This window comes from Prosopis cineraria, unplaced genomic scaffold (genome assembly GCF_029017545.1).
Source record: "Prosopis cineraria cultivar Desert tree isolate PC_DT_omini unplaced genomic scaffold, ASM2901754v1 PC6, whole genome shotgun sequence".
Classification (NCBI taxonomy): Eukaryota; Viridiplantae; Streptophyta; class Magnoliopsida; order Fabales; family Fabaceae; genus Prosopis; species Prosopis cineraria.
This window is the reverse complement of record NW_026555337.1, coordinates 33,553,273-33,566,438: the sequence shown is the minus strand read 5'-3', so window position 1 is coordinate 33,566,438 and position 13,166 is coordinate 33,553,273.

Below are 13,166 nucleotides of genomic sequence, written 5' to 3'. Positions count from 1 at the left end.
TCACAAGTGACAAAGTGCTTTGGCTATTCAGGCAATTTTTTCCCATTCAATGAATCACGTGCAACACGTAGCTCATATGTCTAGTTACTAAATCTTCAGCTTTTACCCGTCAAAATTTCGTTGTGAAAGAAGGGTGGAATAGACTAAATGGTAATTACAGGAAAATTTTGGGAAAATTACATGTTGACTGCTGTTGAAATTATTTCTTGATTGAATATATATATATATATATAATTATAATTATATACGTTCACTCAAACAGAATATATACTCTCTAAAAAATTTCTTAGGAATTTTTTGATAAAAATTTCTCAGGAAATTTTAATTTACATATAGAATAGTTATAAAATTAATTAATGATTAAAAAAGCCTCATATTTTTTAACAGAGGAGTAACATGCATTATGGCTTGGGATTAAAATATTATGCTAATTAATCATAAAAATAATATGCACTGATTTCCCTAAAATATCCCTCCTTTTAATTATTTATATCTAGAACTACCTTGTTGATTGCACGAATCATCAAGGATAGTTTTGAAGAAAGTATATAAAAAATAAAGAAGATTGATATCTTATATTTGTTAACTAATTATTACATTTAGAACTTGAGAAATAAGCTGGGATCACTATAGTGAGTCTAACTTATTCAACAACAAATAGATTTTTTTTTTGGGATAAATAATATTGTAAAGATGTGACCGGTTTTTTTTTATAAAATCATAACAAAATTAATTGCTGTATAATATGTAATAGAAAAATAATTAAACATATTGTACAAAAAAATATTGTTATAAAAAGTAAGATAATTATTTCAAAATCATAATGATGTACTCCCTCTAATTCAAATTATAAGACATTTTTTTCCAACTCATCTTAGTTCAAAATATAAGATGCTTAGTAGGTTTAAAATTTCTTTTCCCTATTTTACCCTTATATTTATTAACTTGGTTTATTGTATAATCTAATTGATATTTATTACATTTTTCTCACTCTTTATGATAGTTAAAATTTATTAGTCTACAAGGTAGATCACTCTTTTTCATGTTGCAGTACTTCATTAAAAAAATATTATTTTTTTTATTTAATTTATTATTGACAGTTGGAAAGAAAGGTAAAAAGAAAAACTTGTAATATTTATAATTAAAAATAAAAATACAATTAAATTTTATTAATATTTGAATTATAATTGAAAATGTGTTGTATTTTGAATTGAAGGGAGTAAATGGATGTAAGAATGCTTGGGCGTTGATATATTTCCACTGACAATGACATTTAATATGCGCCCACCTTTGCTCATCGTCATCGATAATGTTGTTGACAATGGGGACGTCGTGAAATGCCATGACGCTTTTTCCCAACAATCATTGCTCCTTTGCAACTTTTGAACGTCCTCAATGACTATCGCTCTCTGATATCCCTCTTTTAGTTGCCGGAGGGCGTGCGTGCGGGTCACTGATTTTTTTTTTTTTTTTTTGGCATCACATCCTCGTGCGCATCATTCTTGATGTTGTAACCATATTAAATAGGGAAATTTACATAGAGATCCTATAGAACAAACTAATTTATAAATAAATATTGTGAAATGTGAAAACTAAAGTCAAGTCTCTTAAAATTTGAATATAATTTAAAATTAGACTATTAAAAAAATAATACTCCCATAAATATACATCAACATTAATTAAATAATTATTTTATAATTATTTTATCAATAATTTATAATTATAATTTTAACTTTTTACAATACAACTGTAACTTCATATATTCAATAGTTAAACTATCATGTGTTACTATCAAAGTTTAATATCAATTATTTACAATTACTTCATCAGTAATTTTTATCTATAACTTTATGTTTTTACAATTATAACTTGACATATTCAATAGTTAAACTTATTAATTTAATTACTGGATAAAAAAGTTACAATTATAAAAAATTAAAATTAAAATTATAAATTACTAATGAAATAATTATAAATTATTTAATTGATGAAATGTATACATGTTTAGTAGGGATATTATTATCTTTTTTATACTAATTTCAAATCACACTCAGGTTCAAAGGGGCCTAGTTGTAGTTTCTAAATATTGGTAGGATGTGCCCACTACAAGCAAGAGATATACAATATACTCCTCAGACTATAATATAAGTCATATAGTTAACTAATTTATAATTTATGAATAATGTTAATAGAAACCTTACATTCTTAAAATGTCCACATCTTTTCATTTATACCATCATTAAATACCTTATATAAGAACCTTGATAATAACAATTAAAATTTTAATGCATGATTTTTTCAAAAAGAGTAATAAATGAAGAAGAGGTATAGTTGAAAAATATATATATAAAAGTTACCCAATACCATATATTTTGGACCAAGTAAGGTTTCTAGAAGATGGGGAATGACTAAAAAATGTTGGGTAAATACCAATATGGATCCCTATATTTTAAGTGTATTTTATTTTTTAATCCTATAGTTTATTTATGTTGTTCTTCATTTGCAATGTTAGTCCTTCTAATTTAAAATATATCTATAAGGTTTATGATTCAGTCTAAATAGTGTTTAATTTGTTGACATTGAATTAACACGATTCCAAGTTTACAGTTTAGCTAGCCTAAGTTGTGTCTTCCAAATCATCACGTAATTTAACCATGTTAGGTTCATATCAAGAAAATACAACACTACAGCTCAGGGTTTTATGAATATTTTTCAAACTATAATAACCAACATTGTAAACCGGTCAAATATAAAGAATAAATGACGGGTTAATTTTTTGTACAATATGTTAATTTATTTTTCTATGATATATTATACTGCCAAAAATTTTGTTATGATTTTATTAAAAAAAAAGGGTCACATCGTGACAATATTATTCATCCAAAAAAATTTCTCATTTGTTGTTGAATAAGTTAGACTCACCGTTGATCAAGGCCAAAGAGAGCAAAGAAGAAGAATCACCAAAGTATTTTACCCAAAAAAATAATAATAATTAAGTGAAAAAGTTTGGCTGTTACATTTAAGAGTTTGTTTCCAGCACTTCCAAAGTCATGTTAAGTACACTTGTTTGGTAACTCGTTGCAAGAATGATTTTGTAATTTTTGAGACAAAGCTACTCTGATATTATTAGCTCAGGTTTTGACTATTCGATAGATTTCGGTCTTTTGGAATATCCAATCTCAGTCCTTCCTATGTCAAGGGTTATTAGCCGACGATATTGGGCGCCAAAGAGTGACAGCATAAACAACTATGCAAGCCCAAAAAGATTTAGGCCCATTGTTTTGTCGCAACAAGCTATGAGAAAATTTTATCTAAGAACCATAGTAACTAGTTATTTTTGAATCAGGTGCACAAAATTTTGGAAACGCACGACAGACTCAGAGAGAATCTAATTGAAATAAATTCTCGGCGCATGTGGAATGAGCAAATTACCATAATATTTAAGACCAAATAATATTATGGACTTAACAAATAATGCAGGGGCCAGGTCCGGATTGACACAATTATTGTATACATGATGGATTTAATACATCATGGACGTAAAAAAAAAAATATAAAGTAATCGTCATTCAAGAAGAATGTTTTGGTCATTTTGTTTTAACATCTTATTACATTTTAGTCTCAAAAATCCTGCTGTGTATTTTCGAAATTTATTGGATATGATTCGAAAACAACTAACTATCGTGGTCTTTTGATGAAATTGTTGGTCCTTGGACAAACTATTTCCCGGTGTAAGAGTTCCCTTGAACCGAAGTCATAAGTGCTGAAAATAATTGAAGGCGGTGTCATGTTACAAGGAGAACGGCGGATAGGGGAAAGAGAAACAATAATTAAGAAAACAAAAGGAGGGGAATAACACAATGGAGATGTAGGGATATAATGCTATGAATAATTATAATATGATATTTTCAACACCACTGGACCGTTGCTATATTATTTGTGGAGAAGAGCTTTTTGTCTTCGCTGCATGGAAGTATCTGACGCTCCTTCAATATTTGTACACACACATACACGGAGAGATCCGTTTGATGATTATGTGTGCGTAGCTGTATGTAAATCTATATGTATAGTAAAGCAGAAGAATATATATGACTTGGAGTGGGACTATCATCATCATGTAGGGCACGTCCTTTTTTAGGGATAAAGTAAGAGACACATGCGTCGAGTGGAGGATTGGCCCACACCAGTTCTTGTAGCTGTATGTTTAATCTCTAAACCTCCCTCACTTCATCGGTTCTACCTTTTATATGTATACCGACGGTTAAACAGATAGTAGCTGTATGTTTAATCATGCATGAAAATATTGTCCCTTGTAGATAGTTTGTAATAACCCATATTATAATTCAAATAATAAGATAAATTTATTGTATTTTATTAATTGTTGGAGAATGAAGTTTTGCAATCGTTAAGTAGGTGTTTATGATTTAAATTCTATGGGGCTGTTAAAATAAATAAAACAAATACTAATAAATGTGTTTAGTTGTTTAGAAGCATAGTCATGTAAATATTGATATTGGAGAATTTTGGAAATTAAAAAATTGAATAAGTAGAAGCTTGGTCATAGTTTAAGGTTTATTGCCTACAAAGTTTTCAACAAAATGACTCAGAGGGATTATTGTTATATAATGACATTATATATGTGATGATAATATTGTTGATTGATTAAATAAACTATCATTAGAAGACAATTATTTTTATGGAATTTGGGAGGTTGGTTGATTCAAATATCTATTTTGTAAAATTTTTGAGAGTTAGAATCAAGGAGGAAAAATGTTTGATTTGAGCTTAAGAACTAATGCATGAAAGATGTTTGACAAAAATGTCTACTAGAAGAAGTTTTTATCTAATTATGTAATTGATGAATTCCATCAATTCTTCTGAGGATGCATTTGGTATGGGTTAGTTAAGTCAACTTAGCCTTGTAGAGGATTTTGATTATGTAGTTATTGGGTGGATAATTGCATTTTGGAAATTGCATGGTTGATGATTTATAAATTATGGTGTTGATTTATGACTCATTTTGAAGTGCACATAAAGTGTTTGATAAAGTGGGTTATAGAAGTATTTTTTTAAAATTTATAAAGTTGGGTGTGCACGCATGTAATGTATATATCTTGATTAAAATTTAGTTACTTGTGCTTGAGGTGAGTTGGAAAGACAAGTATAATATAGACAAAGCTTTGGACACACACGCGTGCAAGTATTGTAAGGATTGAAGGATTTTGGGTATATATTGGATTGATTTGGGAACTTAGTGACTATAGTGTTGTTATGGGAAGGGAGTTTATTAAACTTGGATAAAAGTCACTAAAATTTATTATTGAATAGGGGATTTGAAGAAAAAAATCTCGATTAAGGTAGTAAGGAAAGAATGAAGCTTTAAAGAGTGAGTTTTGCATTTGGTAATATTGCAGGTAAGTGGATAACGTCTCAATCAATTTATACATTTGTAAATTTCCTTTTATCAAATATTATTTTCAACAATTTACAATTATCACTGTATGTTTCTCTAGCATTAATTATTGTTGTTAATTAAATTTCTTTAGCTCTTGAAGTTCTCATGATATATATAGTACTTATAAGATATGAAAAAAATACTTTTATAAATTTTAGTACTCTTTTATTCAATAAAGATAATCATGGAAACTGGTGAATAAGTGTATGTTAGTTGTAAATTTTTATATTTAAAAGGATTGATATTTTAAACAGTTCATGTGAGTTTAATATTGAGAAGAAAAACTTTTCTTTTGAAAGTGATAATTTTCTCCTATAGTTGAAAAGACATTTTAAGGGGACTTTATATAGAACACTGATTGTTAATGACAGTTCTGTTAGTCCTTGATGCGCCATGGTCAATGACTAGCTAGTTTGATTTTCATGAGCTTTGTTCTCAAGTTTGTTATTCATAGGCCTTATATTCGTGTTTGTTTTCGTGGCTTCGAGCCGCATTTGGTTAGCATTATCCTCGTGGATTGTGTGCTCACGTTTATTTCATGGCTTCGACCACGTTTGATTAGTTACCCTTATGGACTGTGTGTCCACATTTGTTTTTGCGGCATAAATCACATTTGGTTATTTACCCTCATGAACTGTGTGTCCACATTTGTAAATTGTTATGATAAATCCCCTAAAAATGTATGAAATTTTTATTAATTGGTGATTTCATACGTAATGGTTTTTAATTTAATAAATATTGTTATTCTTATTTATTATTTAATTATTTTAACTTGTCAAGATCAAATGGTATAACTGCTTTGTCATTAAAGATTCAAATGTTCTTGTTATTGAAGTTATATAGAACTTTTATTTTTAGTAAATTTATTTACATTGAATTACTTTTTCAATTAATTTATATAACAATTGTATTTTATTCATTTAATTTTACAAAAATATTATAGTTTGGACGTTATTTGTTGAAAAAATATTTTTTTGGTCTCAACTAGCTTGTACCTCTATCAGATCATTTAAGAGATTTTTCTACTGGACTAAAGTTGTAACGCCATTTTGGTTAATGTCTATTTTATGTAAAATTTTAATCTATATATTATACTTTTATAAATAATGTTATAGGTGCTCCACAAAGGCTATGATTAGGTTTTTTAATTTGTAAATATGTTGTCTATTGGCTGGAAAGAGCTAAGCTCCTATAGGTTATAATATTTCTTTGAAAATTTGTATTATAATATTTTGGGAGATTCTTTTTATAGGAGAGATCCTGTCGGAATTTCGACAAAATATTAAGGTTTTTATTTAAATGAAAAGTATTGAAAAAATAGAAAATTTATTGAATTAGGCTTAAGGGATATGTGTTTAGATGCATGTCTATGCCGGCCGCTCCCATACTTTAGAGTGTGACATAGTTAATTAATTGCTTCAAACTTCAACAAGAAAGGCAAATGATTTCTTTTTTACGGATAAAGGTGCATTTTTGTCTCTGAAGTATTCTCCAAGAAGCACTCAACACCTTAAACTATTGGTTGAAATAATTTTACCCTTAAAATAATTAAAACAAAGCATTTTTGCCTTTGGCGTCAAATTTTCAACGTTGACTATTAAAAATATTAACTGAAATTCCAACATTGACCAATAAGGAATTTAATAGAAAGACCAAAAATGTTCCCTCTTAATTACTTTAAGGACAAAATTACTTTAACTAATAGTTTAGAGTGTTGGGTACTCTTCAAAAAATATTTCAAGAGCAAAAATGCACATTTACCCTTTTCTTATTATAGATCATGGATGATATATAATAAGTTTATAGTGAGTATGCTAACTATTCACTTTAAAGTGAATTAGTAGTTAGCTGATGATATACAGTAACACTGCATTGAGATTATTGCAGTAAATCTTGGGGGCTTGAGTTGTGGAATATAATTTTGAGTTCACTTAATTGAGAGGCCACTAGAGCTATACTACCATATTCTAGTATTTGGCCTTTGCATGTTACTACAATAATATAGAAAATTAGCAACGAAAAAAATCCCATTGCTATTCAAGAAAAAGTCTGCCGCAAACCTATTTTGTGACATAATATTGTTCAGTTGCAAGTTAGGGTGTTGTAATTTTTTTTTTTTGATAGAAAACTATCAAAAATTTTCATTGTTTAGTCTTGAGATCCCTTGGAGTTTCATTCACGCTCATGACATCAAGTTAGGCTCTAGTAATATACAACCATCAAAGGTTGACTCATGACCATCCCTGTTAAATTTCAGTTGAATTTATTGACGTAGACCAGTAGGGCCTTTATTGACTGTAGTGAGTGGTTATATTTACTCACAAACAAGTACCCTGAGATTACATATTTTTATAATTATTCTCTACTTATTTTTTGCATTCTATTATATAAGTATATAACGATTTTATTATCAATGTTATTAAAAGTATTTCCTTAAATATATACGTACTAAACTATTATATCAACAGTGCCACCCATTTTTCATGATATTTGGAGAAAAAAATGAAGAATTTTTTAACCATTGCAATGACAATATGTAAAATCATTGTTAACTTTAGATAAAAAATAAAACTAATGGATAAATATGTCTTTTAGATTAAATATTCTTATGCATGTCGACAATTAAAGTTTAAAATTGATGCATATCTATGTGTCTTTATAGTTTGCTTCAATTTTTTATTGAGTTAAAGCCTGTTAATCCTTCCCGTCATTGAGCCCGTTAAAATGGTTTAATGACTAAATGTGACAAGGGGGATGATGAGGTGGACTAAAATTGCTGTCACATAGTATTAAATGAGTTTTCAGGGCTTGTTTGAAACTAACTTTATTTTATTATTTTAAGAACCAGTATTTTGTAAAACATATTATGAAAACAAAAATAAAATAAAATAAAATAAAATAAAAATAGGTGTTTTTTGTATTCTCCCTTATTCTCCAAAATAATAATCCCAAAACAGTAGCTAAAAAATATATTTCCATATTTCTATTCTTCAAAATAATATTTGGCTTTTTTGTTCTTCAAAATACTTTTTAAAAATATATTACCAAACAATTTTTTTTTTTGAAGAACAGAAAATTATCCAGAATAGGTTGCCAAACAAACTGTCATTTTCTTCAACTTTATTTTCATCCCTTATGCGACCCTAATTGCAGTTGCACTTTGCCTTCTTCATCTGTCTAGCCTCCTCTACTCCCAGGAACCTCTCCCTCCCATGGAGTTTGAACTCGAAAACCCCATTCACCACCATTATTGCATACTACAACTCCAAAACTGGGCCCGCTTGGTTCTCTAATTTTGAGTATTTGGGCAAGGGCAAGTAAACCAAAATCAAGGCTGTGGCCCTTTCTTTAGACCCTCTTGTTGCAAGTCGCAATAGGTGTTCTTCCCAAATCCCATCGTTGATCGATTATGAAGATAGAGAGGAATGAGATTGAGATAAAAGTGATGAGGAGTGCATTCAAAGGTTTGGCGCTAGAATAGTGAGGCTTAGGGATGATTGAAGATGGATGAATGATGTTGGTGGTGGCAAGCAGGAATCCATGAATCACTGAGGAGGACACAAGTAAATCTAGGTTGGTCAAGGTGAGATCGATGAAGAGAGAGGTGACAAGCAATGGCAGTGGAACAGATCCACCTCATCATTGACTTGTCACATTTAGTCCAACTTGGTGATGAATCATCATCCGCTAACTGTGTTAACCCATTTTAAGGGGTTTAATGATGGGAAGGACAAACAGGGTTTAATGGATAAAAGTATAATGACTTAATTCTAACTAACAAAATTATAGAGACCTAATTAAAAATTGAAGCAAAGTATAAAGACTCAGAGATATGTTTTCCCTATTGAAAATTATTTAATACAGTGAATTAGTGCTATAGTCAACTTTATGAAACAAGCATGTGGTGCTTGCTATTTGAGGCCATGTATATAGGTATATATAGCCTTCTCGTCTATGTCATAATTGAGGAATGCATTATTCACGTCAAGATAGTATATATTCCAATTTCAAGATAAAGCTTAGTAGATTAGAGGACATTTTAAATTGAAACATACAAAAGGAGGGACTAACTAAGAGTATGTTGATAATCGTACAATCAGTGTCCATATGATAAGCCTAATGAGCAATATAATGAGCACAATCATATGCCTCCATGGACATTTCAAAAGTAACAAGCCAATCTAGCATAACTAGGTTTATAATCTCATTATATGAGTTACTCAGTCCTCATAGAGGAATTTTATGAAGAAATATATTTGAACATGTGTGTAATTAGGTTTAGAAAGTAAGGTAGTGGTAAAGTTGCATTTGCAAGTAGTGTGAGGACCATTTCCATGATATATATATGTTCTAAGTCCTACAATGAGGAGTCTCACAAATTCAATGAAGTGGGGTTCTATAAGTTCAAGGGATACTATCCTACCCAACAAGCTAATAATCTTTTGGTATGGACTTTCTCTTTAAGGTAGAGGCACCGAAGATATTGGCTCTTGAATGAGGTGACATTGTCATGAGTCTCACCTTAAAGAGTTTCACAACTGAAATGAGATTTATAAGTTTAAGGAGCTCTCCCACCTAATAAGTAAATCTTTTGATATTGACTGTCTTTTCAAGCTTTTGCTCATAAATTGGTGTTTTATTATGAGGTGATGTCACAAAAAAGGCTTCACATGAAAGGTTTGAGAGGCAGGAGGCTAAGTGAAGTACAGTGAAATGGAGTTTCCAAACGGCTTTCGAATGGGGTGACATTGTTATGATTCACACACTGATGAGCCTCACAAGATAATTTATACCAACAGTTAAATAAATAGTAGCTTTTATTATTTTTTTTATTGGTTTTCAATCTAGCTTCCTTTATTAACTTTTGATTATATTAGATTATGTTCAAACTAATGTGACCATTCCGTTACCTCATCCCTTGCACTCATTTAGAAAGAGTTACACGAACAAAATTAGTTGTTTATAGGTCAACATAATTTTGTCAATTGCCTCTTTCCCCTCTATTGTTTCTCTCTCTTTGATTTTTTTTGGTTGAAAAAATTACACTGAATTTTGACGTGTTGTCAATCTCCTTAGTTCATTTATCAATGAATCTTGTAGTAATTAATTTCTTATGTGGGACTTGAATGTAATCCCCGCCCCCCCCTCCGGTTTTTTTTTGGCTGAAAAAGGGGGTCAAGATAATTAGTTGTTAATTTTGAATGTTCCTGGGAATATCTGAAAGGATCCAAATAATCTAACAGAGCAAGAGTTATCATATTCTAAAGGTGATCCACCTTGTCCCCCTACTGTCGAGATTCAAGTGTGTTGCATTAATTAGTTGACTTGATTCCTTCCTTTGACATCTAAAATTAAGTATTTTTCATCCTTCATATTTGACATAGTAGTCTCATCTTTTAACGTTATGGTTTTTCAGGCCAAATTGTCAAACATCATGGTGCACAACCGTTGGCCTCACCATCTTTTGCTAAGACTAATCAAGCTTTGAACGTTCTTGGGTGCAAGAGATAGTTTATATGATGAAATTAGAGGGTTCTGAGACTTACTCTATTGGCAGTGGCACTCATGACTCTCCCACCAATATGTCTGTCCACAAATGATTGAAGCACTCAAAAGTTATGCATTTCCTATGGAGTGTTGCTTGATATACTCAACATTCTTACCACTAGGACTCCTTTCACTATCACTGAATCAGACAAGAGAGAGCTGGAAGAGAAATTAAAGGATGCTTGTCTTCTTGGCTTTGATAAAGACTGGCTTGAATCCATCAAGACTATGGTTTTTAATTGTGATTATGTATCTAAAGTTGATTGCTTCCATGAAATTCTAAAGGGCTTGGACAGTGATTCCAAGACCAATGAGGCAATACTTGCGGCTACATGCAATCAGGAGGTAGAGGCAGCACGAGTGGTCGAAGCGGCTCAAAAGGACTTAGATGTTGCATTGCAAGAACATGCAAATGTTATGGCGAATAACACTCATCTTCTGAAAGCACGCCAAGACATTCTAGCAGGGCAAAATCAATGCGGGGAATTAATTGCTACTAAAAATAGACATTTTTTATTTTAACTTGGGTTTCATTTTCATGCTTCGTGGTTTCTTTTTTTTTTCTTTTTGGTGATTAAAAGAAGTGCGCATCATATATTTCATTTATTGTCATGAGAATACTCTCTTTCATCCGTGCCTATAAATGCTTGAATTGTATGGATAATATTATAGACATTAATGATTTAATATATTTTCCCCAATTCTTGTTCTAAAGAAAAGAATTTTAATTGTTTTAAGCTTACAGAAAATCTGAATTGTGTTCTGTTTTCAAAGCTTGAACTTGTACTGATTAATTTTAATTTTCTAGATATATTAATTTATTTACTTTTGAGTGTTAAGTTGTTTCACAAAGAAATCCTTCTGCACTGTTTTTTTCCCCCCCAAAGACACTCAATGTTTAAGTAGTACTAGTAGTTGTTGTTATCATGATTCCAACACAAAGAAAGCTCTGTTTTAGTTGCTTTAAAACAGAGCATGGTGAGATCAATGTTTAACAGAAAAAAGTAACCTTTCAACCTTTTCTTCCTCGAAACTGTTTCACCTATATGTGAGGATTGATTTGTATATATATATATATATTATATTGTTCCTTACCAAAAGGCTCGGGCTTTATTATGTGTGACTCATGACAACTTAATTATTATATTTTATTGAAATGAGAATGATAGTTTCGATAAAAAAAAAAGAAGATGGGGCATAATAGGGACTAAATTGCTTTAAATAATAAATAAATTATATGAACTAAATTATTTTAAATTAACAAATTATAAGAATTGAATTGTTGGAACTTCAAGTTTAAAATTTAAATAAAAAAATAAAAAAGTAAGTATTCAAAGTTAAAATTTTAGCATCAAGCATGGGTGACTTTTTAGTTATGTCTATTGAAGTGATGGAAATATCATACTCCCTTCAATCCCTATAATTATAAGACACTCTCAACTATCTGATTGAAATCAAAAAGAATTAGTTAAGTAATTAATTTTGTATGAAAATATAATAATCTTTTAATTTTACTCTTATTCAAATGAAAACATTTTGACTTTACTTTATATTCTCTCTCATAATTAATGAGTTTTAACTAAATTGGGGAAACTAGATTTTGGATTGGCTCCTAGGAATAAAAATAAATTCTTCCGTACTGATTTCTCTTGGAACAAAGACATTCAATGTTTAATCTTTGATATGCACTAGCTTAAAGATAAGTTATACATAGGTCCTGAAGAAGGCATTTACACAAATAAGTTTCATAATTTGCAATTGTTGAGTTGGTATCTGCAACTTAATTTTTTTTTTAAATTTTACCAGGGACTAATTATCATTAATTGTCCTTTTTTAGACTTAATTGTCATTCTTCCTTTTATTTTCTATATTTGCAAGTCAAACATCACAGATTTACAAATAAATTAATTTTTATTAAATTTACCGACCAACTTTGCAATTAAATTCACTTAATTTTTGCAATGGTTTTTCATATTTTACAAATTCATTGACTAATCAACTTTTTACATTATAAGCAAAACCTTGAAATTTTTAACTTAATACGGTAAAGAACACTTAGTCTACTTGTAAATTTAATACTCCCTCCATTCAAAATATAAGGTATTTTTAATCAAATTTTACCCCCAATAAAGTAGTTACTTACTTTTCAATTAACCCTATCTTT